The sequence below is a fragment of the Phyllobates terribilis genome, unplaced genomic scaffold (assembly GCF_046119375.1).
Source record: "Phyllobates terribilis strain yellow unplaced genomic scaffold, ASM4611937v1 Scaffold_376__1_contigs__length_1858288, whole genome shotgun sequence".
Lineage (NCBI taxonomy): Eukaryota > Metazoa > Chordata > Amphibia > Anura > Dendrobatidae > Phyllobates > Phyllobates terribilis.
Window position 1 is genome coordinate 1,226,518 of NW_027363136.1, and position 25,736 is coordinate 1,252,253.

The following is a 25,736-nucleotide window of genomic DNA, read 5'->3' on the forward strand; positions in this document are numbered from 1 at the left end:
GTACAAGAAAGCTGAGGAACTACCGAGGACCAGCTGACGGTACTGGAACCCGGATGGATAGCAGAAGGTACAAGAGCCAATGGAACTACCGAGGACCAGCTGATGTTACTGGAACTCGGTTACTAAGCAGGAGGTACCTGTGCCAGAAAGCACTACCAAGGACCAGCAGACGTTGGTGGAACTTGGATACCGAGAAGGAGGCACCTAATCCAAAGGCACTGCCGAGAACCAGCTGACGGTACTGGAACCCGGATGGGTAGCAGAAGGTACAAGAGCCAATGGAACTACCGAGGACCAGCTGATGTTACTGGAACCCGGATGGGTAGCAGAAGGTACAAGAGCCAATGGAACTACCGAGGACCAGCTGATGTTACTGGAACTCGGTTACTAAGCAGGAGGTACCTGTGCCAGAAAGCACTACCAAGGACCAGCAGACGTTGGTGGAACTTGGATACCGAGAAGGAGGCACCTAATCCAAAGGCACTGCCGAGAACCAGCTGACGGTACTGGAACCCGGATGGGTAGCAGAAGGTACCCATGTAAAAAAAAAGTTCAAGGCCGCGAGCCGGCCGCAGTTACCAAAACCCACAGTCCTACAGAGGGTGCTTGTCCTATTGGCACTATGGAACCAGCCTTCATTGCCAGATCCCGCAGCCCACATAGGAGTCACCTAAACTGCAGGCACCATAGAGTCGGCTAACCCGACCGCAACACGACAGGACAACGCATTGGAGGCAAAGTGACGTTGACACTACCCGGAAACAGCTGGCGTGCTGGAACCAGGCTGGGCAGGAGGGAGTACCCGTGCCAAAGACACTGCCGAGAACCAGCTGACGGTACTGGAACCCGGATGGGTAGCAGAAGATACAAGAGCAAATGGAACTACCGAGGACCAGCTGACGGTACTGGAACCCGGATGGGTAGCAGAAGGTACAAGAGCCAATGGAACTACCGAGGACCAGCTGATGTTACTGGAACTCGGTTACTAAGCAGGAGGTACCTGTGCCAGAAAGCACTACCAAGGACCAGCAGACGTTGGTGGAACTTGGATACCGAGAAGGAGGCACCTAATCCAAAGGCACTGCCGAGAACCAGCTGACGGTACTGGAACCCGGATGGGTAGCAGAAGATACAAGAGCAAATGGAACTACCGAGGACCAGCTGACGGTACTGGAACCCGGATGGGTAGCAGAAGGTACAAGAGCCAATGGAACTACCGAGGACCAGCTGATGTTACTGGAACTCGGTTACTAAGCAGGAGGTACCTGTGCCAGAAAGCACTACCAAGGACCAGCAGACGTTGGTGGAACTTGGATACCGAGAAGGAGGCACCTAATCCAAAGGCACTGCCGAGAACCAGCTGACGGTACTGGAACCCGGATGGGTAGCAGAAGGTACCCATGTAAAAAAAAAGTTCAAGGCCGCGAGCCGGCCGCAGTTACCAAAACCCACAGTCCTACAGAGGGTGCTTGTCCTATTGGCACTATGGAACCAGCCTTCATTGCCAGATCCCGCAGCCCACATAGGAGTCACCTAAACTGCAGGCACCATAGAGTCGGCTAACCCGACCGCAACACGACAGGACAACGCATTGGAGGCAAAGTGACGTTGACACTACCCGGAAACAGCTGGCGTGCTGGAACCAGGCTGGGCAGGAGGGAGTACCCGTGCCAAAGACACTGCCGAGAACCAGCTGACGGTACTGGAACCCGGATGGGTAGCAGAAGGTACAAGAGCCAATGGAACTGCCGAGAACCAGCTGGCGGTGCTGGAGCCCAGGGTAAATACTAAAAACAGAAGAGCCAGAGGTGTATTTGGAGGAGGTTTTAAATCCGTACTACAGTGGATGTGGACAAAGCAGGAGAATTTGCCGGACACACAGCTGGGGATCAGCTGACGTTACTGAATCCCAATAACACTGGAGCAAGCGTTGACTGTGCAGACGGCACTTCTGAGCAGCAACTAGCGGTATTGGAGCCCAGGGTAAATACTAAAAACGGAGGAGCCAGAGGTGTAATTGGAGCAAGTTTTAAATAAGTAGCACAGTGAATATGGACAGAGCAGGAGAAATTGCCGTGAACACAGCAGGGGAACAGCTGACGTTACCGAACCCCAATAACACCGCAGCAAGTGTTGACTGTGCAGACGGCACTTCCGAGCGCCAACTGGCGGTGCTGGAGCCCAGGGATAAGAATGAAAACAGAGGAGCCAGAGGTGTAATTCGAGCAACTTTAAAATGTGTAGTACAGTGGATGTGGACAAAGCAGGAGAAATTGCCGTCCGCACAGCAGGAGAACAGCTGACGTTACTGAACCCCAATAACACGGCAGCAAGTGTTGACTGTGCAGACAGCACTTCCGAGCGCCAACTGGCGGTGTTGGAGCCCAGGGTAAATACTAAAAACGGAGGAGCCAGAGGTGTAATTGGAGCAAGTTTTAAATAAGTAGCACAGTGAATATGGACAGAGCAGGAGAAATTGCCGTGAACACAGCAGGGGAACAGCTGACGTTACCGAACCCCAATAACACCGCAGCAAGTGTTGACTGTGCAGACGGCACTTCCGAGCGCCAACTGGCGGTGCTGGAGCCCAGGGATAAGAATGAAAACAGAGGAGCCAGAGGTGTAATTGGAGCAACTTTAAAATCTGTAGTAGTGAGAATGTGGACAGAGCAGGAGAAATTGCCGTCCGCACAGCAGGGGAACAGCTGACGTTACTGAACCCCAATAACATGGTAGCAAGTGTTGACTGTGCAGACAGCACTTCCGAGCGCCAACTGGCGGTGCTGGAGCCCAGGGATAAGAATGAAAACAGAGGAGCCAGAGGTGTAATTGGAGCAACTTTAAAATCTGTAGTAGTGAGAATGTGGACAGAGCAGGAGAAATTGCCGTCCGCACAGCAGGGGAACAGCTGACGTTACTGAACCCCAATAACACGGCAGCAAGTGTTGACTGTGCAGACAGCACTTCCGAGCGCCAACTGGCGGTGTTGGAGCCCAGGGTAAATACTAAAAACGGAGGAGCCAGAGGTGTAATTGGAGCAAGTTTTAAATAAGTAGCACAGTGAATATGGACAGAGCAGGAGAAATTGCCGTGAACACAGCAGGGGAACAGCTGACGTTACTGAACCCCAATAACATGGTAGCAAGTGTTGACTGTGCAGACGGCACTTCCGAGCGCCAACTGGCGGTGCTGGAGCCCAGGGATAAGAATGAAAACAGAGGAGCCAGAGGTGTAATTCGAGCAACTTTAAAATGTGTAGTACAGTGGATGTGGACAAAGCAGGAGAAATTGCCGTCCGCACAGCAGGAGAACAGCTGACGTTACTGAACCCCAATAACACGGCAGCAAGTGTTGACTGTGCAGACGGCACTTCCGAGCGCCAACTGGCGGTGCTGGAGCCCAGGGATAAGAATGAAAACAGAGGAGCCAGAGGTGTAATTCGAGCAACTTTAAAATGTGTAGTACAGTGGATTTGGACAAAGCAGGAGAAATTGCCGTCCGCACAGCAGGAGAACAGCTGACGTTACTGAACCCCAATAACACGGCAGCAAGTGTTGACTGTGCAGACGGCACTTCCGTGCGCCAACTGGCGGTGTTGGAGCTCAGGGATAATACTGAAAACAGAGGAGCCAGAGGTGTAATTGGAGCAACTTTAAAATCTGTAGTAGTGAGAATGTGGACAGAGCAGGAGAAATTGCCGTCCGCACAGCAGGGGAACAGCTGACGTTACTGAACCCCAATAACATGGTAGCAAGTGTTGACTGTGCAGACAGCACTTCCGAGCGCCAACTGGCGGTGCTGGAGCCCAGGGATAAGAATGAAAACAGAGGAGCCAGAGGAGTAATTGGAGCAACTTTAAAATGTGTAGTACAGTGGATGTGGACAAATCAGGAGAAATTGCCGTCCGCACAGCAGGAGAACAGCTGACGTTACTGAACCCCAATAACACGGCAGCAAGTGTTGACTGTGCAGACGGCACTTCCGAGCGCCAACTGGCGGTGTTGGAGCTCAGGGATTACAGTTCAGGTGGTAGAAACATGAACAGAACAGGAGACCTGGATACTGTTGCCAACCAATTATTTATTCTGGAAGAGGACTGGCAAATTCATGAGAGATCCAGGCCTTGTTCATTTTGAGAAAAGTAAGCCGGTCAACGTTATCGGAGGATAGTCGCATGCGACGGTCTGTTAGTACACCACCTGCGGCACTAAAGACGCGTTCCGATAATACACTAGCAGCAGGGCAAGCTAGCACCTCCAGTGCATACTGACTAAGCTCTGGCCATGTATCCAGCTTACAGACCCAAAACTTGAAGGGAGAAGAGCCGTCTGGGAGTACACTAAGAGGGCAAGACATGTAGTCTGTCACCATCTGACGGAAACGTTGCCTCCTGCTGACTGGAGCTGTCTGTGATGGTGTAGACATTTGTGGCGGCGGGGACACAAAACTTTGCCACATTTCGGCCATACTGGTCTTGCCTTGTGCTGAGGCGCTGCTTCTGCTCCCTCTTTGTGCAGAGCTTCCTCCACTGCCTCGACGCACTGAGCTGCTTTGTAAAGCACTAGCAGCACTGCTCTCGGTTGGAATGGAGAACATGATGGAATGCACCAGTGCGTCTTGGTACTCCCGCATTTTACGCTCCCGGTTCAATGGTGTTATGAGGCTTTGTAAGTTGTCCCGGTAGTGAGGATCTAGGAGGGTGGACACCCAATAATCAGCCGTGTTGAGAATGTGGGCGATGCGGCGGTCGTTTCTGAGGCACTGCAGCATGAAATCAACCATGTGCTGCAGACTGCCAACTGGCCAAGAAACGCTGTCCCCTGCTTGAGGCGTGATCTCTGCCTGCTCTGCATCACCCCACCCTCGCTCTAGATACTGACTACTAGAGCATTGTGTACCTCCCTCCTCTGGACAGATGTCTTCCTCATCCATTGACTCCTCCTCATCCTCCTCACAAAGTGTCCCCTGCCTAGGCCTTTGTGAGGAACCACGTTGCGCAGACTGTAGAGAAGCAGATGGCATTTGTGACTCCTCATCCTCCACCTCTTCCAAAACCTCGTCCCTTAGTGCTTGCAGTGTTTTTTCAAGCAGGCAGATAAGGGGGATAGTCATGCTGACTAGTGCATCATCTGCACTCGCCATCCGCGTGGAATAATCGAAGGCACGCAAAACGTGGCAAATGTCCTTCATAGAGGCCCACTCAGAGGCGCACTGCGACTTGTTTGCGCCTGCTGCAGCTGGTACTCCATTACTGCTGCCTGCTGCTCACACAACCTCTCCAACATATGTAACGTTGAATTCCACCTGGTGGGTAGGTCACATATGATGCGATGTTCCGGAAGACATAATCGGCGCTGCAGAGCTGCAATGCGTGATCTTGCATTGCTGGAACGCCGCAAGTGAGCGCACTCTATGCGGACCTTGTGAAGCAGTGCATCAAGATCCGGATAGTCCCTCAAAAAACTCTGCACGACCAAGTTGAGCACATGTGCCAGACATGGGATGTGAGTGAGGTTGCCTAGGCCCAGAGCTGCCACCAGATTTCGGCCATTGTCACACACTACCATGCCTGGCTGGAGATTCGCTGGCACAAACCACACGTCACTCTGCTGCTTGATGGCATTCCAGAGCTCCTGCGCTGTGTGGCTTCGATTCCCCAAAGAAATTAATTTTAATACGGCCTGTTGACGTTTGGCCACGGCTGTGCTCATATCGGTCATCATAACAGGTAACCGTTCACGGGTCGATGTGGAGGTAGACCGTGACGGCTCCTGCAGCGCTGATTCAGAGGAACTGGAGTATGAGGAGGAGTCAATGTGTACAGACTGGATTCCTGCAATCCTTGGAGTTGGCAGAACACGTACAGCGCCACTCTCAAGATCTGTACCCGGCTCCACAACATTTACCCAATGGGCAGTGAGGGAAAGGTATCGTCCCTGTCCATGCTTACTGGTCCACGCATCAGTGGTCAGGTGGACCTTGCTACTGACGGCGTTTTGTAGCGCATGTTTAATTTTTCCCTCCACATGATGTTGCAGGGCAGGGACGGCTTGCCTGCTGAAATAAAAGCGGCTGGGCACGTTGTATTGTGGGACTGCCAATGCCATAAAGTTACGGAATGTGTCAGTCTCCACCAGCCTGAATGATAGCATTTCAAGGGCCAGTAGTTTAGCAATGCCAGCATTCAGAGCCTGTGCTCGGGGGTGGTTTGCCGAGTATGGGCGCCTTTTCTCCCATGCCTGTGCTAACGATGGCTGTAGACTGGCCTGGGAGTGTGAGGATGACTGGGAAAGTGGTGCTGTGGGTGGAATTACACTGTGTCTCTGTACAACAGTGCCAGAGATTCTTCCATGGCGATCCTGTGAGGAAGCCGAACCAGCTGTGTGTGAGCTGGAGGAAGAGGCTACAACACGAGCTGAAGAGGTGGTAGGTGGCGCTGTAGGTTGGCCTAGGTCTTCAGTGTGTTTGTGTAACTCCACCACGTGCTTGGTCCGCACATGTTTCCACATATTTGTGGTATTGAGGTTGCTGACACTTTTCCCTCTTTTCACCTTCTGATTACACAGCTTGCATTTGACAAAGCAAATGTCATCTGCAACTGTGTCAAAAAAGGACCAGGCACTGCAAGTCTTGGGAGCGCCCGCTTTGGATTTTGGAAGAGCCATGCTCCTAATGGGTGCCGAAGTGGAGGCTACAGGCAACCAAGTCTGCCCCCTCCCTCTCCCTCCTTTTTGGGCCGTTCGGGGAATCTCTTCCTCAGAGCTGCTCCCACCACCTTCCTGTCCCTCACGCCATGATGGGTCAAGGACCTCATCATCTACACCACCCTCTTCAAACAACTGCTTCTCCTGGGTAGTCTCGACAGCACAGTACGCACCAGAAAGTGGCACCTGAGTCTCATCATCAGATGCGTACTGAGGTGTGCTGCTGACCATAGGCACTGGCCCACCCGCCTCTTCAGATTCAGAGAGACAAAACGGTTGCGCATCACTGCATACTACCTCTTCTTCAAATTCTCGAATTCTGCTTGGCTGGCCCCCTCTTTCCAAGCCAAGAGATTCAGAGAACAGAAGTAGAGATGGCTCCTGTCCAGGGCTCTCTGACTGCCTGGGCAATTTGGCAGGTGGTGAAGAGACAGATGGGTGCTCTTCAGTGCTCAGGACCTGAGAGGATCTGGAACTAATTGAAGTCGATGCGTTAGCTGCCATCCATCCGACAACGGCTTCAATTTGGTCCTCGCGCAGCAGTGGGGTACGGCTAGCTCCTACAAAGCTGCGCATAAAGGACTGTTCCCTGGTAAAACTGGGGGATGCTGAGTCACTGGTGCCCGCAGCAGGCACAGAATCCCCACGTCCTCTCCCTGCAGGCACAGAATCCTCACGTCCTCTCCCTGCAGAAACTCCACGCCCACGCCCACGACCACGACCACATGCCTTACTCCCTGCCTTCTTCATCTTGGTAGACTGATAAAGATATGCAGAAAAGTACTAAGGGCTTAGTGTGCTTATTCCTGAACAGCTGCTAACAGGTATAAGAAACACTAATTTTATAAAGTGTGGACTAGACTTTAATATGAGCTAATGTGGCCTACACAACTGTAAAGTGGAGTGTTTGGTGAACTTTATTTAGGTTTTTTTTGTCACAAAAAGACACTGGATGTGCCTAAAGATGTAATAACGATAGTATCACAAACTTTTTGTAGCTATTACAATGTAGGAAGGTAACCTACAATGCAATAGATGAGGCTGCAAAAAATAGGCTAATACTAATCTGGCTGGGGCTGCAGGGCCCAATGCTGCAGAAAGGCTCCTCTATCTACTCCTATATAGTGTGTTTGGAATCAATTTAGCTGAATATGGATGGAACCACCACACTAATAGGAGATATCAGGAAAAATTATGAATTGGCAATAAAGGACAATGTATGAGGCAGTGACACACACTGAGTGCACTACAACCAGACGGGGTTGAAGCACACACTACAGGGTGAGCTGCACTCACACACCAGACCTTGCAGACAGCGGTGAACAGTACAGATGCAGAGCACTGTGCACTAGTGCTGCAAGACGGAAAAAAAATTCTCTATCTACTCCTATATAGTGTGTTTGGAACCAATTTAGCTGAATACAGATGGAACCACCACACTAATAGGAGATATCAGGAAAAATTATGAATTGGCAATAAAGGACAATGTATGAGGCAGTGACACACACTGAGTGCACTACAACCAGACGGGGTTGAAGCACACACTACAGGGTGAGCTGCACTCACACACCAGACCTTGCAGACAGCGGTGAACAGTACAGATGCAGAGCACTGTGCACTAGTGCTGCAAGACGGAAAAAAATTTCTCTATCTACTCCTATATAGTGTGTTTGGAACCAATTTAGCTGAATACAGATGGAACCACCACACTAATAGGAGATATCAGGAAAAATTATGAATTGGCAATAAAGGACAATGTATGAGGCAGTGACACACACTGAGTGCACTACAACCAGACGGGGTTGAAGCACACACTACAGGGTGAGCTGCACTCACACACCAGACCTTGCAGACAGCGGTGAACAGTACAGATGCAGAGCACTGTGCACTAGTGCTGCAAGACGGAAAAAAATTTCTCTATCTACTCCTATATAGTGTGTTTGGAACCAATTTAGCTGAATACAGATGGAACCACCACACTAATAGGAGATATCAGGAAAAATTATGAATTGGCAAAAAAGGACAATGTATGAGGCAGTGACACACACTGAGTGCACTACAACCAGACTTGGCTGAAGCACACACTACAGGGTGAGCTGCACTCACACACACAGACCTTGCAGATAGCGGTGAACAGCACAGGGAACTGTGCACTAGCACTGCAAGGCACAGTGATTTAGAAAGTAGCTTGGGTAAAGCAGTATAGAGCAAATAGGTAGCTAAAACTGTCCCTCAGAACAACAGCGTCCTATCCCTAACTGAATTCACAGCAGAGTGAGCTCAAAATGGCGGCGGTGGCTTTTATAGTGCATCATGACATCATTTCAGCAGCCAATCACAGCCATGCCATTAGTTAAGATGCCTACATGCCTAACAGGATGTGCCCACACTTCTTAGGATCCTCATTGGCTGAATAAAATGAAAATGTCTCATTGCATTATGGGAACTTCCGATTCCGGTATACGATATTGCAAAAGTATCGGAATTAAGTATCGGAATTCCGATACCGCGAATATCGGCCGATACCCGATATTTCAGTATCGGAATGCTCAACACTATTCACAAGGAATTTCCACTTAGATGTCCATATGTTATATTCGTTTAATATCTTCCCAATACATTTAACACTTTTAAAATAAATTGCTAGAAATGACATTACTTCTGGAGCAGAAACAAAGGGCGAAAATATTTTTACAATAACCAGTCTTACCTCATCCAGGACGTGCTCAACAATTTGTATCCCTTTCAAAACAGGACTATTTTCAACTTTTTTTAACTTTTCTAGTACATCTCTAAAAATACCTTCTCCGGTGAATGTGATGTCATAGTCACCTCTTCTGGGATAATCCTGGATGGAGAGAATTTCATTCCTTTGTACGCCAAGAAGGTTCCTGAGCACGTCCTGGACTACATACCCTAATTTCCTCATATCCGAGCCACCCGCCGTGAAGTGAACTCGGATAGAGTTTTTTAGCCTCGCATAAAGAGGCACGAGGTTAGGGTCAACCTCCATGGAAAAAGGCAACAAGGTTGCAAATTGCAGCCGCTTGCAATCTGCGCTCCCAGTGTTCTTGCAGCGAAAAACACCTGGAAGCTGGGGGATCGCAACTCGTTACCCTGGGACTAAGCCCTCTCCCTAATAGCAGCAAGCAGGTTAAGTCCACCAAAGTGGACGATCCTGCCAGGCCAAGGAGAGGGGTACCCGAGTGCCCTTCAACCACAATCTCCTGCAATAAAGCACTTGATCGTAGCCAAAAGGCCGAGAAGCGATAACCAGAATTGGTTTCAAACTACGGAGCCACCCAAGGATCCTGAAAAGTCCATTTGTGGAGATGAGCTCCTGGACTCCCGTTAAGAAGACATGTTGTCAACCTCTAGATCCCTTACATGCCTGCACTTTTTGGCTTGCTGCTGCTGCAATCCACGCGTTTTAGATCTGCATAACTCCACCTCTTTAAACACAGCACCTTCACCCCCTGCTGTTCCCACCCGCCTCAACACCGTTGGAAGAGAGGAGAACCAATTAAGGCGGGGGGTGGGGTGGAACGAGCAGCTGTCTACCCTTAGCAGGAGGGCTCCTGATTACATACCTCTCCTGCTGCTGCTGCTGCTGGCTGTCCAGCAGCAGACTGAAGGTGGCTGCTGCTGTGCACAGGTATATAAAGGCTCAGAGCCTATTATGACACGCGCAGCCAGCGTTCCATTGCCACATTCCATCTACTGCAGGCAGGATACCTGGCTGGCTGAATGTCGCTGAGAAGCTCACAGAGACCGCCATAAGCAACAGTTTAACAGAATGCCACAGACTAATCAACCAAACTTTTTGGGTTGGGTTCTCTTTTATAGTCTGCAGGCATTAAATGAAAGAAGTCAGTGTTCCAGCAGAAGGAGACAACGTTTCAGAAAAGGCATTGTAGCAAACCAAAAAAGAAATTTTAAGCGCAGCAGAGTAACCAGCGCACATACCTGTTAGCTCAGGTGAGTTTAAAAGGCTGCTGTTGATAACAAGGGCATTTGCTAAATAGATGGTGTGTGTGCAACAATATACTGAAAGGTCAATTATATTGTGCAGCTTATCTCACCACCTGTAGTTATTTAGGTGAAAGCTCCAAAATGCTTGCCTAATATGTCTGTTTATCCAAAAGGAAGTAAAAAGGGAGAGCTAGAAAGATAGCATTGCATCACATTACATGGCAATGCAATGCACAGTTGCTGAAGTTGAACCAAAATGAGCTTGTAATCTGGCTTCTGCAACTTTGAACATGAAAAATCCAATGAGGAGAAGAAAAGCAAAGCCAAAGAGTCCATCCCAAAATCCGACAAACAAGCAAAATGAACAAAAAACATTGAATTCAATTCTTTCTGATTTTAGAAACTGCATTAAAGAAGGGGTGCACCGGTCCTGGAGATACTGCAATACCAGGTCAATGCGTGGAGTGGACAGAGCAAGCTCTTTTTCCATCTCCCTGTTCTAAAAATCCATTTAATATATGGTCCCCAGATAGGGGACGTATCAGATATTAAACTGATAAGAACAGATACTACACTTGATCTTAGCCAAAAGGCCGAGAAGCGATAACCAGAATTGGTTTCAAACTACGGAGCCACCCAAGGATCCTGAAAAGTCCATTTGTGGAGATGAGCTCCTGGACTCCCGTTAAGAAGACATGTTGTCAACCTCTAGATCCCTTACATGCCTGCACTTTTCGGCTTGCTGCTGCTGCAATCCACGCGTTTTAGATCTGCATAACTCCACCTCTTTAAACACAGCACCTTCACCCCCTGCTGTTCCCACCCGCCTCAACACCGTTGGAAGGGAGGAGAACCAATTAAGGCGGGGGGTGGGGTGGAACGAGCAGCTGTCTACCCTTAGCAGGAGGGCTCCTGATTACATACCTCTCCTGCTGCTGCTGCTGCTGGCTGTCCAGCAGCAGACTGAAGGTGGCTGCTGCTGTGCACAGGTATATAAAGGCTCAGAGCCTATTATGACACGCGCAGCCAGCGTTCCATTGCCACATTCCATCTACTGCAGGCAGGATACCTGGCTGGCTGAATGTCGCTGAAAAGCTCACAGAGACCGCCATAAGCAACAGTTTAACAGAATGCCACAGACTAATCAACCAAACTTTTTGGGTTGGGTTCTCTTTTATAGTCTGCAGGCATTAAATGAAAGAAGTCAGTGTTCCAGCAGAAGGAGACAACGTTTCAGAAAAGGCATTGTAGCAAACCAAAAAAGAAATTTTAAGCGCAGCAGAGTAACCAGCGCACATACCTGTTAGCTCAGGTGAGTTTAAAAGGCTGCTGTTGATAACAAGGGCATTTGCTAAATAGATGGTGTGTGTGCAACAATATACTGAAAGGTCAATTATATTGTGCAGCTTATCTCACCACCTGTAGTTATTTAGGTGAAAGCTCCAAAATGCTTGCCTAATATGTCTGTTTATCCAAAAGGAAGTAAAAAGGGAGAGCTAGAAAGATAGCATTGCATCACATTACATGGCAATGCAATGCACAGTTGCTGAAGTTGAACCAAAATGAGCTTGTAATCTGGCTTCTGCAACTTTGAACATGAAAAATCCAATGAGGAGAAGAAAAGCAAAGCCAAAGAGTCCATCCCAAAATCCGACAAACAAGCAAAATGAACAAAAAACATTGAATTCAATTCTTTCTGATTTTAGAAACTGCATTAAAGAAGGGGTGCACCGGTCCTGGAGATACTGCAATACCAGGTCAATGCGTGGAGTGGACAGAGCAAGCTCTTTTTCCATCTCCCTGTTCTAAAAATCCATTTAATATATGGTCCCCAGATAGGGGACGTATCAGATATTAAACTGATAAGAACAGATACTACACTTGATCTTAGCCAAAAGGCCGAGAAGCGATAACCAGAATTGGTTTCAAACTACGGAGCCACCCAAGGATCCTGAAAAGTCCATTTGTGGAGATGAGCTCCTGGACTCCCGTTAAGAAGACATGTTGTCAACCTCTAGATCCCTTACATGCCTGCACTTTTCGGCTTGCTGCTGCTGCAATCCACGCGTTTTAGATCTGCATAACTCCACCTCTTTAAACACAGCACCTTCACCCCCTGCTGTTCCCACCCGCCTCAACACCGTTGGAAGGGAGGAGAACCAATTAAGGCGGGGGGTGGGGTGGAACGAGCAGCTGTCTACCCTTAGCAGGAGGGCTCCTGATTACATACCTCTCCTGCTGCTGCTGCTGCTGGCTGTCCAGCAGCAGACTGAAGGTGGCTGCTGCTGTGCACAGGTATATAAAGGCTCAGAGCCTATTATGACACGCGCAGCCAGCGTTCCATTGCCACATTCCATCTACTGCAGGCAGGATACCTGGCTGGCTGAATGTCGCTGAAAAGCTCACAGAGACCGCCATAAGCAACAGTTTAACAGAATGCCACAGACTAATCAACCAAACTTTTTGGGTTGGGTTCTCTTTTATAGTCTGCAGGCATTAAATGAAAGAAGTCAGTGTTCCAGCAGAAGGAGACAACGTTTCAGAAAAGGCATTGTAGCAAACCAAAAAAGAAATTTTAAGCGCAGCAGAGTAACCAGCGCACATACCTGTTAGCTCAGGTGAGTTTAAAAGGCTGCTGTTGATAACAAGGGCATTTGCTAAATAGATGGTGTGTGTGCAACAATATACTGAAAGGTCAATTATATTGTGCAGCTTATCTCACCACCTGTAGTTATTTAGGTGAAAGCTCCAAAATGCTTGCCTAATATGTCTGTTTATCCAAAAGGAAGTAAAAAGGGAGAGCTAGAAAGATAGCATTGCATCACATTACATGGCAATGCAATGCACAGTTGCTGAAGTTGAACCAAAATGAGCTTGTAATCTGGCTTCTGCAACTTTGAACATGAAAAATCCAATGAGGAGAAGAAAAGCAAAGCCAAAGAGTCCATCCCAAAATCCGACAAACAAGCAAAATGAACAAAAAACATTGAATTCAATTCTTTCTGATTTTAGAAACTGCATTAAAGAAGGGGTGCACCGGTCCTGGAGATACTGCAATACCAGGTCAATGCGTGGAGTGGACAGAGCAAGCTCTTTTTCCATCTCCCTGTTCTAAAAATCCATTTAATATATGGTCCCCAGATAGGGGACGTATCAGATATTAAACTGATAAGAACAGATACTACACTTGATCTTAGCCAAAAGGCCGAGAAGCGATAACCAGAATTGGTTTCAAACTACGGAGCCACCCAAGGATCCTGAAAAGTCCATTTGTGGAGATGAGCTCCTGGACTCCCGTTAAGAAGACATGTTGTCAACCTCTAGATCCCTTACATGCCTGCACTTTTCGGCTTGCTGCTGCTGCAATCCACGCGTTTTAGATCTGCATAACTCCACCTCTTTAAACACAGCACCTTCACCCCCTGCTGTTCCCACCCGCCTCAACACCGTTGGAAGGGAGGAGAACCAATTAAGGCGGGGGGTGGGGTGGAACGAGCAGCTGTCTACCCTTAGCAGGAGGGCTCCTGATTACATACCTCTCCTGCTGCTGCTGCTGCTGGCTGTCCAGCAGCAGACTGAAGGTGGCTGCTGCTGTGCACAGGTATATAAAGGCTCAGAGCCTATTATGACACGCGCAGCCAGCGTTCCATTGCCACATTCCATCTACTGCAGGCAGGATACCTGGCTGGCTGAATGTCGCTGAAAAGCTCACAGAGACCGCCATAAGCAACAGTTTAACAGAATGCCACAGACTAATCAACCAAACTTTTTGGGTTGGGTTCTCTTTTATAGTCTGCAGGCATTAAATGAAAGAAGTCAGTGTTCCAGCAGAAGGAGACAACGTTTCAGAAAAGGCATTGTAGCAAACCAAAAAAGAAATTTTAAGCGCAGCAGAGTAACCAGCGCACATACCTGTTAGCTCAGGTGAGTTTAAAAGGCTGCTGTTGATAACAAGGGCATTTGCTAAATAGATGGTGTGTGTGCAACAATATACTGAAAGGTCAATTATATTGTGCAGCTTATCTCACCACCTGTAGTTATTTAGGTGAAAGCTCCAAAATGCTTGCCTAATATGTCTGTTTATCCAAAAGGAAGTAAAAAGGGAGAGCTAGAAAGATAGCATTGCATCACATTACATGGCAATGCAATGCACAGTTGCTGAAGTTGAACCAAAATGAGCTTGTAATCTGGCTTCTGCAACTTTGAACATGAAAAATCCAATGAGGAGAAGAAAAGCAAAGCCAAAGAGTCCATCCCAAAATCCGACAAACAAGCAAAATGAACAAAAAACATTGAATTCAATTCTTTCTGATTTTAGAAACTGCATTAAAGAAGGGGTGCACCGGTCCTGGAGATACTGCAATACCAGGTCAATGCGTGGAGTGGACAGAGCAAGCTCTTTTTCCATCTCCCTGTTCTAAAAATCCATTTAATATATGGTCCCCAGATAGGGGACGTATCAGATATTAAACTGATAAGAACAGATACTACACTTGATCTTAGCCAAAAGGCCGAGAAGCGATAACCAGAATTGGTTTCAAACTACGGAGCCACCCAAGGATCCTGAAAAGTCCATTTGTGGAGATGAGCTCCTGGACTCCCGTTAAGAAGACATGTTGTCAACCTCTAGATCCCTTACATGCCTGCACTTTTCGGCTTGCTGCTGCTGCAATCCACGCGTTTTAGATCTGCATAACTCCACCTCTTTAAACACAGCACCTTCACCCCCTGCTGTTCCCACCCGCCTCAACACCGTTGGAAGGGAGGAGAACCAATTAAGGCGGGGGTGGGGTGGAACGAGCAGCTGTCTACCCTTAGCAGGAGGGCTCCTGATTACATACCTCTCCTGCTGCTGCTGCTGCTGGCTGTCCAGCAGCAGACTGAAGGTGGCTGCTGCTGTGCACAGGTATATAAAGGCTCAGAGCCTATTATGACACGCGCAGCCAGCGTTCCATTGCCACATTCCATCTACTGCAGGCAGGATACCTGGCTGGCTGAATGTCACTTTGAAGCTCACAGAGACCGCCATAAGCAACAGTTTAACAGAATGCCACAGACTAATCAACCAAACTTTTTGGGTTGGGTTCTCTTTTATAGTCTGCAGGCATTAAATGAAAGAAGTCAGTGTTCCAGCAGAAGGAGACAACGTTTCAGAAAAGGCATTGTAGCAAACCAAAAAAGAAATTTTAAGCGCAGCAGAGTAACCAGCGCACATACCTGTTAGCTCAGGTGAGTTTAAAAGGCTGCTGTTGATAACAAGGGCATTTGCTAAATAGATGGTGTGTGTGCAACAATATACTGAAAGGTCAATTATATTGTGCAGCTTATCTCACCACCTGTAGTTATTTAGGTGAAAGCTCCAAAATGCTTGCCTAATATGTCTGTTTATCCAAAAGGAAGTAAAAAGGGAGAGCTAGAAAGATAGCATTGCATCACATTACATGGCAATGCAATGCACAGTTGCTGAAGTTGAACCAAAATGAGCTTGTAATCTGGCTTCTGCAACTTTGAACATGAAAAATCCAATGAGGAGAAGAAAAGCAAAGCCAAAGAGTCCATCCCAAAATCCGACAAACAAGCAAAATGAACAAAAAACATTGAATTCAATTCTTTCTGATTTTAGAAACTGCATTAAAGAAGGGGTGCACCGGTCCTGGAGATACTGCAATACCAGGTCAATGCGTGGAGTGAACAGAGCAAGCTCTTTTTCCATCTCCCTGTTCTAAAAATCCATTTAATATATGGTCCCCAGATAGGGGACGTATCAGATATTAAACTGATAAGAACAGATACTACACTTGATCTTAGCCAAAAGGCCGAGAAGCGATAACCAGAATTGGTTTCAAACTACGGAGCCACCCAAGGATCCTGAAAAGTCCATTTGTGGAGATGAGCTCCTGGACTCCCGTTAAGAAGACATGTTGTCAACCTCTAGATCCCTTACATGCCTGCACTTTTCGGCTTGCTGCTGCTGCAATCCACGCGTTTTAGATCTGCATAACTCCACCTCTTTAAACACAGCACCTTCACCCCCTGCTGTTCCCACCCGCCTCAACACCGTTGGAAGGGAGGAGAACCAATTAAGGCGGGGGGTGGGGTGGAACGAGCAGCTGTCTACCCTTAGCAGGAGGGCTCCTGATTACATACCTCTCCTGCTGCTGCTGCTGCTGGCTGTCCAGCAGCAGACTGAAGGTGGCTGCTGCTGTGCACAGGTATATAAAGGCTCAGAGCCTATTATGACACGCGCAGCCAGCGTTCCATTGCCACATTCCATCTACTGCAGGCAGGATACCTGGCTGGCTGAATGTCGCTGAGAAGCTCACAGAGACCGCCATAAGCAACAGTTTAACAGAATGCCACAGACTAATCAACCAAACTTTTTGGGTTGGGTTCTCTTTTATAGTCTGCAGGCATTAAATGAAAGAAGTCAGTGTTCCAGCAGAAGGAGACAACGTTTCAGAAAAGGCATTGTAGCAAACCAAAAAAGAAATTTTAAGCGCAGCAGAGTAACCAGCGCACATACCTGTTAGCTCAGGTGAGTTTAAAAGGCTGCTGTTGATAACAAGGGCATTTGCTAAATAGATGGTGTGTGTGCAACAATATACTGAAAGGTCAATTATATTGTGCAGCTTATCTCACCACCTGTAGTTATTTAGGTGAAAGCTCCAAAATGCTTGCCTAATATGTCTGTTTATCCAAAAGGAAGTAAAAAGGGAGAGCTAGAAAGATAGCATTGCATCACATTACATGGCAATGCAATGCACAGTTGCTGAAGTTGAACCAAAATGAGCTTGTAATCTGGCTTCTGCAACTTTGAACATGAAAAATCCAATGAGGAGAAGAAAAGCAAAGCCAAAGAGTCCATTCCAAAATCCGACAAACAAGCAAAATGAACAAAAAACATTGAATTCAATTCTTTCTGATTTTAGAAACTGCATTAAAGAAGGGGTGCACCGGTCCTGGAGATACTGCAATACCAGGTCAATGCGTGGAGTGGACAGAGCAAGCTCTTTTTCCATCTCCCTGTTCTAAAAATCCATTTTATATATGGTCCCCAGATAGGGGACGTATCAGATATTAAACTGATAAGAACAGATACTACACTTGATCTTAGCCAAATGGCCGAGAAGCGATAACCAGAATTGGTTTCAAACTACGGAGCCACCCAAGGATCCTGAAAAGTCCATTTGTGGAGATGAGCTCCTGGACTCCCGTTAAGAAGACATGTTGTCAACCTCTAGATCCCTTACATGCCTGCACTTTTCGGCTTGCTGCTGCTGCAATCCACGCGTTTTAGATCTGCATAACTCCACCTCTTTAAACACAGCACCTTCACCCCCTGCTGTTCCCACCCGCCTCAACACCGTTGGAAGGGAGGAGAACCAATTAAGGCGGGGGGTGGGGTGGAACGAGCAGCTGTCTACCCTTAGCAGGAGGGCTCCTGATTACATACCTCTCCTGCTGCTGCTGCTGCTGGCTGTCCAGCAGCAGACTGAAGGTGGCTGCTGCTGTGCACAGGTATATAAAGGCTCAGAGCCTATTATGACACGCGCAGCCAGCGTTCCATTGCCACATTCCATCTACTGCAGGCAGGATACCTGGCTGGCTGAATGTCGCTGAGAAGCTCACAGAGACCGCCATAAGCAACAGTTTAACAGAATGCCACAGACTAATCAACCAAACTTTTTGGGTTGGGTTCTCTTTTATAGTCTGCAGGCATTAAATGAAAGAAGTCAGTGTTCCAGCAGAAGGAGACAACGTTTCAGAAAAGGCATTGTAGCAAACCAAAAAAGAAATTTTAAGCGCAGCAGAGTAACCAGCGCAAATACCTGTTAGCTCAGGTGAGTTTAAAAGGCTGCTGTTGATAACAAGGGCATTTGCTAAATAGATGGTGTGTGTGCAACAATATACTGAAAGGTCAATTATATTGTGCAGCTTATCTCACCACCTGTAGTTATTTAGGTGAAAGCTCCAAAATGCTTGCCTAATATGTCTGTTTATCCAAAAGGAAGTAAAAAGGGAGAGCTAGAAAGATAGCATTGCATCACATTACATGGCAATGCAATGCACAGTTGCTGAAGTTGAACCAAAATGAGCTTGTAATCTGGCTTCTGCAACTTTGAACATGAAAAATCCAATGAGGAGAAGAAAAGCAAAGCCAAAGAGTCCATCCCAAAATCCGACAAACAAGCAAAATGAACAAAAAACATTGAATTCAATTCTTTCTGATTTTAGAAACTGCATTAAAGAAGGGGTGCACCGGTCCTGGAGATACTGCAATACCAGGTCAATGCGTGGAGTGGACAGAGCAAGCTCTTTTTCCATCTCCCTGTTCTAAAAATCCATTTAATATATGGTCCCCAGATAGGGGACGTATCAGATATTAAACTGATAAGAACAGATACTACACTTGATCTTAGCCAAAAGGCCGAGAAGCGATAACCAGAATTGGTTTCAAACTACGGAGCCACCCAAGGATCCTGAAAAGTCCATTTGTGGAGATGAGCTCCTGGACTCCCGTTAAGAAGACATGTTGTCAACCTCTAGATCCCTTACATGCCTGCACTTTTTGGCTTGCTGCTGCTGCAATCCACGCGTTTTAGATCTGCATAACTCCACCTCTTTAAACACAGCACCTTCACCCCCTGCTGTTCCCACCCGCCTCAACACCGTTGGAAGGGAGGAGAACCAATTAAGGCGGGGGGTGGGGTGGAATGAGCAGCTGTCTACCCTTAGCAGGAGGGCTCCTGATTACATACCTCTCCTGCTGCTGCTGCTGCTGGCTGTCCAGCAGCAGACTGAAGGTGGCTGCTGCTGTGCACAGGTATATAAAGGCTCAGAGCCTATTATGACACGCGCAGCCAGCGTTCCATTGCCACATTCCATCTACTGCAGGCAGGATACCTGGCTGGCTGAATGTCGCTGAGAAGCTCACAGAGACCGCCATAAGCAACAGTTTAACAGAATGCCACAGACTAATCAACCAAACTTTTTGGGTTGGGTTCTCTTTTATAGTCTGCAGGCATTAAATGAAAGAAGTCAGTGTCCCAGCAGAAGGAGACAACGTTTCAGAAAAGGCATTGTAGCAAACCAAAAAAGAAATTTTAAGCGCAGCAGAGTAACCAGCGCACATACCTGTTAGCTCAGGTGAGTTTAAAAGGCTGCTGTTGATAACAAGGGCATTTGCTAAATAGATGGTGTGTGTGCAACAATATACTGAAAGGTCAATTATAATGTGCAGCTTATCTCACCACCTGTAGTTATTTAGGTGAAAGCTCCAAAATGCTTGCCTAATATGTCTGTTTATCCAAAAGGAAGTAAAAAGGGAGAGCTAGAAAGATAGCATTGCATCACATTACATGGCAATGCAATGCACAGTTGCTGAAGTTGAACCAAAATGAGCTTGTAATCTGGCTTCTGCAACTTTGAACATGAAAAATCCAATGAGGAGAAGAAAAGCAAAGCCAAAGAGTCCATCCCAAAATCCGACAAACAAGCAAAATGAACAAAAAACATTGAATTCAATTCTTTCTGATTTTAGAAACTGCATTAAAGAAGGGGTGCACCGGTCCTGGAGATACTGCAATACCAGGTCAATGCGTGGAGTGGACAGAGCAAGCTCTTTTTCCATCTCCCTGTTCTAAAAATCCATTTAATATATGGTCCCCAGATAGGGGACGTATCAGATATTAAACTGATAAGAACAGATACTACACTTGATCTTAGCCAAAAGGCCGAGAAGCGATAACCAGAATTGGTTTCAAACTACGGAGCCACCCAAGGATCCTGAAAAGTCCATTTGTGGAGATGAGCTCCTGGACTCCCGTTAAGAAGACATGTTGTCAACCTCTAGATCCCTTACATGCCTGCACTTTTCGGCTTGCTGCTGCTGCAATCCACGCGTTTTAGATCTGCATAACTCCACCTCTTTAAACACAGCACCTTCACCCCCTGCTGTTCCCACCCGCCTCAACACCGTTGGAAGGGAGGAGAACCAATTAAGGCGGGGGGTGGGGTGGAACGAGCAGCTGTCTACCCTTAGCAGGAGGGCTCCTGATTACATACCTCTCCTGCTGCTGCTGCTGCTGGCTGTCCAGCAGCAGACTGAAGGTGGCTGCTGCTGTGCACAGGTATATAAAGGCTCAGAGCCTATTATGACACGCGCAGCCAGCGTTCCATTGCCACATTCCATCTACTGCAGGCAGGATACCTGGCTGGCTGAATGTCGCTGAGAAGCTCACAGAGACCGCCATAAGCAACAGTTTAACAGAATGCCACAGACTAATCAACCAAACTTTTTGGGTTGGGTTCTCTTTTATAGTCTGCAGGCATTAAATGAAAGAAGTCAGTGTTCCAGCAGAAGGAGACAACGTTTCAGAAAAGGCATTGTAGCAAACCAAAAAAGAAATTTTAAGCGCAGCAGAGTAACCAGCGCACATACCTGTTAGCTCAGGTGAGTTTAAAAGGCTGCTGTTGATAACAAGGGCATTTGCTAAATAGATGGTGTGTGTGCAACAATATACTGAAAGGTCAATTATATTGTGCAGCTTATCTCACCACCTGTAGTTATTTAGGTGAAAGCTCCAAAATGCTTGCCTAATATGTCTGTTTATCCAAACGGAAGTAAAAAGGGAGAGCTAGAAAGATAGCATTGCATCACATTACATGGCAATGCAATGCACAGTTGCTGAAGTTGAACCAAAATGAGCTTGTAATCTGGCTTCTGCAACTTTGAACATGAAAAATCCAATGAGGAGAAGAAAAGCAAAGCCAAAGAGTCCATCCCAAAATCCGACAAACAAGCAAAATGAACAAAAAACATTGAATTCAATTCTTTCTGATTTTAGAAACTGCATTAAAGAAGGGGTGCACCGGTCCTGGAGATACTGCAATACCAGGTCAATGCGTGGAGTGGACAGAGCAAGCTCTTTTTCCATCTCCCTGTTCTAAAAATCCATTTAATATATGGTCCCCAGATAGGGGACGTATCAGATATTAAACTGATAAGAACAGATTTTTTGATTGAATATATCTTTTATTAGCACAAAAAATAAGTTAACAGACAGTGTACAGTGCCGCAGCCCAGTACACACAGAATTCTACATCATATTTACATAGCATGAGGATACGACGCACTAACTAGACACATCACACCCCTATGCTACACAAAACACTCAATCTGAAAGAAAAAGCATGTCAATCAATACAGTACGACGAACCGTGATAAGGGATGGGGATTGGGAAAAAGGGGATGGGGAGGGGAAAATCACAGGCCCGAAGCTTTATTGAAAGACAAGACACATAAGGGGAGAGGGGGAGGAGGGGTTTAGTCCTCGTCCTCGTCCTCCGGACCGTCCATGATGGAATAGTCTCTGAGCAGGCTGTGGATCAGCCTGCGGCAGTCCTGGATGGACATCCTCTCCCTCCTCAAGATGAGCCGGTTCCTGGCGACCCAAACGGCATCCTTGAAGCAGTTCATAAGGCGCCAAGCCTCCTGGATGGCTCCGACGGTATGAACCCCAGGGAAGAGTCCGTAAAGCACAGAATGGTGCGATAGGCTCGCCCTGGGGACAGAGTTCCTCAGGTCATCCTCAAGTGCAGTCAATAGGCGCTGTGCAAATCCGCAGTCCCAAAAAGTGTGCAAAGATGTTTCCTCCACGAAGGGGCACCTTGGGCAGTACCGGGTCTTGCACAGGTTCCGGGCATGCATGAATGACCGGACGGGCAGTCCGCCCTGAATCGCCATCCACGACAAGTCCTTGTGCCCGTTGGTCAGCCTGTCAGACGACACATTTGTCCACACAGTCTCCAGCGTGTCCTGGTGAAGTCCTGTGATGTTCTCCACGTCATCCTTGGCTCTGATTAGCTTGTGGATAGTTTTGGGCTTCCACAAGTCGGGCTTGAGTCCCTCCAGTTGATGCTCCCCCACAAATCGAACGACGTCTCCGTAGAACCATGGCGTCGTCCAGTTGTAGGGGAAGGAGCTGTCCCACTTGTCCCAGCCGAGTCGCCTCCAAAGAGGAAGCAGGAAGAAGCGAGACATGGACCTGCCCGCGGAGCCATTCTTGACTTGCAAAGTCCGGCGGACACAATCACACACAAAAGAGGATCGCAGGAGGGTGGGGATATCTGGAACGCCCTTCCCACCCTTGCGAGGCTCCTTGTACATGACGGCCCGCCTGACTCTGTCCATCTTGGATCCCCAGACAAAGTGAAACACTGTCCTGGTAATGGCCCTGCACACAGTGACGTGTGGGGGCCAGGCCTGCGCCGTGTACTGCAAGACGGGCAGGACCTCATTACGCAGGACGAGTGCCTTACCCTCACAAGTGAGGTGTCTGAGGCTCCAGAGTCCGATCCGTTGCTTCACCTTGGCCAAGCGTTCTTGCCAGGACTTGAGGGCCGCTCCTTCCTTCCCGAACCAGACTCCCAGCACCTTGAGGAAATCCGGTTGAATGTTGAAGGGGAAGGGGGCGGAGGAGGCCGGCTGCCAATCCCCGAAGAGCATGGCTTCCGACTTCCTGCAGTTGACTTTGGCCCCTGAAGCCCGGCCGAACCTCTCACACGTCTGGACGAGGGCGTCGACTGAACCACGATCAGCGCAGAAGACGGTGACGTCGTCCATGTAGAGCGAGCACTTGACCTCGTGTCGTCCCGGACCCGGTGCGGTGATCCCTCTGATCTCTCCATTCTGCCGGATAGCCTCTGCGAAGAGTTCTATAACACAAACAAAAAGAAGAGGTGATAGAGGGCAGCCTTGTCTGACCCCAGAGAGGACAGGGAAGGGGTCAGTCTTCCAGCCGTTCACCAACACCGAGCTGTGGATATCAAAATACATCAGACGGACATACGAACAAAACATGTTACCCAAACCTAACCGGTGCAGAGCTCGGCCCATGAACTCGTGGGAAACCCGGTCGAAGGCCTTCTCCTGATCCAAGGAGACCAGGGCCGCGTGTGCGCGGCGGACCTTGATGTACTCGACCGTGTCCCGCACGAGAGCGAGGCTGTCTGCGATGCGACGTCCAGGGATGCCGCAGGTCTGGTCCGGGTGGATGATCCGTCCGATGACCGTCTTAAGTCGTGTCGCCATCGTCTTGGCCAGGATCTTGTAGTCCACGTTGAGCAGAGTGATGGGACGCCAATTCCTCAGGTCGCACCTCTCTCCCTTCCGCTTGTACAGGATCGTGACCATTCCTTCCCTCAAAGATGGAGGCATTCTACCCTCCACCACCATCTCCTCGTACAGGTCCAACAGGTCCGGACAGATGAGGTCTCCCAGCGCTACATAGAGCTCCGCTGGAAGACCATCACTGCCCGGGGTCCTGCCGGTCCTAAAGGATTTAGCGGCAGAGAGCAATTCGCCCACCATCAGAGGTTTGTCCAAGGCTGCCGTGCCTGCAGGATCAAGATGGTTAGTGATACCTGACAGGAACTTATCAGCAGCGTCGGGGTCGGTAGTCTTGTGGGAGTAGAGTTCGCTGTAGAAGTCGCTGACGACCCTCATCACGTCCTCCTTCCCACGTCGCATGTTTCCGCTCTCGTCTCGCAGCTCGTTCAGGGGCGTGTGACCGGCATGAAGTTTCCTGAAAAAGAATGAGTTACATTTCTCACCCTTCTCCAGATTCTCCACTTTGGAACGGAAGATGATTCGCTTGGACTCCTCCTCAAAGTGCCTTTTCAGGCTCTTCTTGGTCTCCTCCAGCTCCTCCCTCACGTCCCAGCCGCAGTGAAGAAGGTCCTGCAGCGACCGCAGCTCGCGCTGCAGCCCTCTGAAGTCCCTCCTCTTCTCACACTCCTGTTGTCGACCCTTGGCCTGAAAGAAACAGCGAAACTCAAGTTTAACATATTCCCACCAATCAGAGACTGTTTGGAAGCTACCCTTGTAGGACTGCCACATTGCGTAGGCTGCTCTCAGCTCCTCCACGACTTCATCCTGAGCCAGCAGAGCACAATTCAGCTTCCAGGAGCCGGGGCCGGACGGAAAACCGTCGCCGAGGACACCTTGTAAGTGAATGGCTCTGTGGTCGGAGAAGAAGCAGGAGACCATCGAGTGCCTACTCTGCCTAACTGCCCGAGAGGTGAACACAAAGTCAATCCTGGAGCGGAGTGAGCCATCGGGTCGGCTCCACGAATAGTTCGTGGAGCCTCTCCCCATGGAGCCCACCACGTCCTGAAGAGAGGCCTCGGTTACCATCTCGATGAGCAGCTTGGACGTGATGTCCAACTTGGCAGATGTGCCAGAACTACGACCGTCCTCCTCGATGGGGCAGTTGAAATCCCCGGCCATCACTAAGGTCCTGGTGGTGGCAAGCTGAAGCCGCAGGGTCTGGAAAAGCTCCAAACGCTCATTCTTCAGTGGGGACGCATACACGTTGATGAACCTGACAGGTTCCCCCGCCCAGTTGCCATCTACAACAAGAGCCCTGCCGCAGATGAGCTCCTGGACGGACTCAAGCGTGAATGCGCCCCCCCTGATCAGAATTGCGACCCCCGCAGACTTGCAGTCACCCCCACCGGACCAGTAGGATGGACCGTGGGACCACTCCCTGGCCAGATGTTTGAAGGACCTAGAGGAGGGAAGGGAACATTCCTGCAACATATAAACATCACACAACTGGGAAGTAAGGAAGGCATAAATAGTCTGACGTCTGAACTTGTCCTTGATGCTCCTGACATTAATGGAAAATAAGTTAATATTAGCCATCATGTAGGGAAAAAAGAAAAAGTTAGCGCAGGCAATACACCTTAGTTACCACTCCGGTCGGGTGGTCCCTCGTCGGTGTTGACTGCTGGTGACGGGATCACCAGCAGGCCCTCTTCCTCCATCTGGTCAAGCAGCGCGGCCTCAATCTCGGCGACCACCAGTTCCTCCTCTTCTGGCTCGGCCACCAGGGTCTCAACCATGTGCTCCATCTCTTCTGGCTCAGGGAGGGTATCCTCCTTTTCGCCTACGAAATCCAGAATCTTCTTTTTGGAGGATTCAGTAGCAGGGCTGTCCTCCACCTTCCTCTTTCCCCGGGTTGGAACTGGGGAGACAAGAAGGGGAAAATCCTCCTC

At 48.6% G+C, this 25,736-nt stretch overlaps 9 non-coding genes across 9 annotated transcripts; all 9 read right to left on the reverse strand.

The window, feature by feature from the left end:
- Positions 1 to 11,090: 11,090 nt before the first annotated feature.
- LOC141223335 (U2 spliceosomal RNA) lies at positions 11,091 to 11,281 on the reverse strand. Its single transcript, XR_012290964.1, has one exon. It is a non-coding gene; the product is annotated as a U2 spliceosomal RNA (small nuclear RNA).
- A 1,115-nt stretch (positions 11,282 to 12,396) lies between these two features.
- Positions 12,397 to 12,587, reverse strand: LOC141223346 (U2 spliceosomal RNA). The gene has a single exon (XR_012290975.1). It is a non-coding gene; the product is annotated as a U2 spliceosomal RNA (small nuclear RNA).
- Positions 12,588 to 13,702: 1,115 nt separating this feature from the next.
- On the reverse strand, positions 13,703 to 13,893 carry LOC141223358 (U2 spliceosomal RNA). Its single transcript, XR_012290986.1, has one exon. It is a non-coding gene; the product is annotated as a U2 spliceosomal RNA (small nuclear RNA).
- Positions 13,894 to 15,008: 1,115 nt separating this feature from the next.
- Positions 15,009 to 15,199, reverse strand: LOC141223369 (U2 spliceosomal RNA). The gene has a single exon (XR_012290997.1). It is a non-coding gene; the product is annotated as a U2 spliceosomal RNA (small nuclear RNA).
- A 1,114-nt stretch (positions 15,200 to 16,313) lies between these two features.
- On the reverse strand, positions 16,314 to 16,504 carry LOC141223381 (U2 spliceosomal RNA). Its single transcript, XR_012291009.1, has one exon. It is a non-coding gene; the product is annotated as a U2 spliceosomal RNA (small nuclear RNA).
- Positions 16,505 to 17,619: 1,115 nt separating this feature from the next.
- Positions 17,620 to 17,810, reverse strand: LOC141223399 (U2 spliceosomal RNA). The gene has a single exon (XR_012291027.1). It is a non-coding gene; the product is annotated as a U2 spliceosomal RNA (small nuclear RNA).
- A 1,115-nt stretch (positions 17,811 to 18,925) lies between these two features.
- On the reverse strand, positions 18,926 to 19,116 carry LOC141223380 (U2 spliceosomal RNA). Its single transcript, XR_012291008.1, has one exon. It is a non-coding gene; the product is annotated as a U2 spliceosomal RNA (small nuclear RNA).
- A 1,115-nt stretch (positions 19,117 to 20,231) lies between these two features.
- Positions 20,232 to 20,422, reverse strand: LOC141223391 (U2 spliceosomal RNA). The gene has a single exon (XR_012291019.1). It is a non-coding gene; the product is annotated as a U2 spliceosomal RNA (small nuclear RNA).
- A 1,115-nt stretch (positions 20,423 to 21,537) lies between these two features.
- LOC141223449 (U2 spliceosomal RNA) lies at positions 21,538 to 21,730 on the reverse strand. Its single transcript, XR_012291070.1, has one exon. It is a non-coding gene; the product is annotated as a U2 spliceosomal RNA (small nuclear RNA).
- Between the last annotated feature and the right edge of the window lie 4,006 nt (positions 21,731 to 25,736).